This window comes from Oncorhynchus kisutch, unplaced genomic scaffold (assembly GCF_002021735.2).
Source record: "Oncorhynchus kisutch isolate 150728-3 unplaced genomic scaffold, Okis_V2 Okis03b-Okis08b_hom, whole genome shotgun sequence".
Taxonomy (NCBI): Eukaryota; Metazoa; Chordata; class Actinopteri; order Salmoniformes; family Salmonidae; genus Oncorhynchus; species Oncorhynchus kisutch.
Window position 1 is genome coordinate 1,378,135 of NW_022261980.1, and position 3,863 is coordinate 1,381,997.

The window sequence follows — 3,863 nt, forward strand, 5'->3', positions numbered from 1 at the left end:
TTCTGTGTTAAACATTTTGATTGAAAAGAATGTCCATTACATAAGACATTGCATGGGTAAACATTGATATCAGTCTTACAGTAATAGCATCAACTTAGTTAGAAGCACAAAAGGTGTCCCTTTGTAATTTCACCCTTCTGCCTAACTCTCAGTGACAGGCATATTCTCTCTCTCTTTATCTCTCGCTCTTGCTCTCTCTCTCATTTCTCTTTGTCCCTCTACTACTTCCCCTTCTCCTTTTCCCTCCCTCTCTCTCCCTCCCACTGTTTCCTCCTCTTCAATTTGTGACCATGCCACTGCCAGCACGTTACAGAGCAGAACTTTGTGTTCCCCCTAGTTCTGCAGTGGAGCCCCATTCTCCTGCCTGACCTGTCTGATCATACTGTCAGGACGGGCGTGTCATGGATAGCAGGACAGAAAAAAGTTGGTTCCAGCAGAAGTGGGACCTGATTATTAAGTGACATCATGGGGGCTTGTTAATGGGGCTGTGTATGTTAGTGCATATAATCTGAATTGCTTTTATAAAATAAACAGACCCTCTTAAACTTCATAGTTGCAATAAACGTGTTTACAGCCAGCGTCAGTATAAACTACAGTAATTTAGTTGACTCTTTGGGCGTGATGACTGTCTAGAAATAATGCTCTGTTCCCGACTTCCCGACTGCACAATGGCACAATAATTCATAAAACACTGTCATTAAGGCTAGACTAAATCATCTCAACCTTTTTGAAGGAAAATTCGATGTCTAGTCCATTTTGGTGTCCCATACATGTTGGGACTAAGAAGTAGTCTGGCCAGTCCAGTGTGAACCACAGAAGACAACCCATGGGTTTGTCCTAAATGGCACCCTAATGCCTTTTGACCCAAGCCCTATGGGTCCCTGCTCAAAAGTAGTGCACTAAATAGGGAATATTGTGGGTCAGACCATAGTCCTGTCTGTGTATTTCCCATCCAAACATTCCCTGGCTGTGTCTCAAATGGCACCCATCTAAATATGGTACCTTTTGACCAGGGCACATAGGGCTCTGGTTAAAAGTAGTGCACTATATAGGGAATAGGGTGCCATTTGGGACGGGGCACCTATGACCCAATAAAGGACTCTCCTGGTTGGGCAATAGACTGGTGTTTGTAGTAGTAATCAGACCCTCTTAGCTCCTCATCTCCCTACTATTCACACAGGCTGGTATGTCTTGCCCCTGGCCAAGGCTTTCAACTACACTCAGACTATATATTAGCACTGTGTGTGTGTGGTTTTACTATCCTTGTCACAAAATCTTAGTCACAAAATGTCACATCTAAATAAGATGTTTGTTTCTCAAGTGTTAAAATGTGCATGAAAACGAGTCATCTATAATTGAATGACAACAAACACTTCATTGAAGAATCCCTACTGTTGACCAATGACCGACGAAGGGCCGTAGGCTCTGAACATTGTCTTCCCTTGCCGAAGAACAAAACAAACAAAAACATCACAAAATGTAATAATATACAGTGCCTTCAGAAAGTATTAATCAATACAATAATGTCTGTATCACCCTGAGTCAATATTTTCTAAAAGCACCTTTGGTCTGATTACAGCTTTGCACATCTTGGGTATGTCAGTATCAGCTTTGCACATCTTGGGTATGTCAGTATCAGCTTTGCACATCTTGGATATGTCAGTATCAGCTTTGCACATCTTGGGTATGTCAGTATCAGCTTTGCACATCTTGGGTATGTCAGTATCAGCTTTGCACATCTTGGGTATGTCTGTATCAGCTTTGCACATCTTGGCTATGTCAGTATCAGCTTTGCACATCTTGGGTATGTCAGTATCAGCTTTGCACATATTGGGTATGTCAGTATCAGCTTTGCACATCTTGGATATGTCAGTATCAGCTTTGCACATCTTGGGTATGTCAGTATCAGCTTTGCACATCTTGGGTATGTCAGTATCAGCTTTGCACATCTTGGGTATGTCAGTATCAGCTTTGCACATCTTGGGTATGTCTGTATCAGCTTTGCACATCTTGGCTATGTCAGTATCAGCTTTGCACATCTTGGCTATGTCAGTATCAGCTTTGCACATCTTGGGTATGTCAGTATCAGCTTTGCACATCTTGGATATGTCAGTATCAGCTTTGCACATCTTGGATATGTCAGTATCAGCTTTGCACATCTTGGGTATGTCAGTATCAGCTTTGCACATCTTGGGTATGTCTGTATCAGCTTTGCACATCTTGGGTATGTCAGTATCAGCTTTGCACATCTTGGGTATGTCTGTATCAGCTTTGCACATCTTAGGTATGTCTGTATCAGCTTTGCACATCTTGGCTATGTCAGTATCAGCTTTGCACATCTTGGCTATGTCAGTATCAGCTTTGCACATCTTGGCTATGTCAGTATCAGCTTTAGACATCTAGGGTATGTCAGTATCAGCTTTGCACATCTGGATTTTGCCCATTTCTCCCAGATTTTCTCAAGCTCTGTTAAATTAGACGTGGAGTGGCTATGAACAGCAATCTTCAAGTCTTTCCATAGATTTTCAATGTGACTCAAGTCTGGACTTTGCCTGGGCCACTCAAGGACTTTGACCTTCTTCTGAAGAAATTCCAGCATTGCTTTGGCTGTATGCTTGGGGTCATTTTCCTATTGGAACGTAAATCTTCACCCCCGGTCTAAGGTCTTTTGCACTCTAAAGCAGGTTCTCATCAAGGATTTGCCTGAATTTTGCTCCCTTCATTGTTCCCTTTATCCTTACCAGTCTCCCAGTCCCTGCCGCTGAAACGCTTCCACCATCATGCTTCATGGTAGGGATGCTGTTAGATGGGTGATGAGCTGTGCCTGGTTTTCTCCAGACATAACACTTTCCATTCAGGGCAAAACCTTACATTTTTGTCTCATCAGACCACAGAATATTTTGCTTATGCTCTGAGTCTTACATGTGCCTTTTTGCAAACTCCAGGCGTGCTGTCATGTACCTTTTTCTCAGGAGTGGCTTTTGTCTGGCCACTCTCCCATAAAACCCAGATTTGCAAAGGGCTGTAGAGACTGTTGTCCTTCTGGCAGGTTCTCCCATCTCAGCTAAGGAACTCTGTAGTTCTGTCAGAGTGGTCATTTGGTTCTTGATCACCTCACTGACCAAGGTCCTTCTTGCCCGGTTGCTCAGTTTGGTTGGACGCCCAGCTCTAGGCAGAGTCTGGGTAGTTCCATACTTTTTTTCCATTTCCCCATGATAGAGACCACTGTGCTCTTGGAAACTTTCAACATTCCAGAAATAGTTTTCTACCCTTCCCCAGATATATGCCTCATCACAATTCTACCTCCGAGATCGACAGACAGTTCCTTGGACTTCATGGTGTAGTTTCTGCTCTGACCGTCAACTGCGGGACCTTTGGAGCGTCATAGCAAAGGGGTGTGAATACTTATGTAAATGAGATATTTCTGTATTTCATTTTCAATAAATTTGCTAACATTTATATAAACATGTTTTCACTGTCATAATGGGGTATTGTGTGTAGATGGGTGATAAAAATTCAGGCTGTAACACAACAAAATGTGGAATAAGTCATGAATACTTTCTGAAGGCACTATATGCACAAAGAGTTTCCAACTGTTTCAGATGGGGAGCAAGCGAATGCCTAAAGGGTTAGGGAAAATAGGATTTTGAATGGGAATCAACTGTTTGATACACACAAAGATATTAAAACAAATGTGTGTGTGTGTGTTTGGCAAGAGGAGAGACAGAGAGTGTGTGTGCGCCTGCGTGTCTATGCGTGTGCATGTCTGTGTATGTGCACAAACACGTGTATGTGGACACAGTGCAAGTGCACCGTAAAAGGTTGCACAGGTTGCACCCAGAAACAACCGTTGCCAGCTGGAG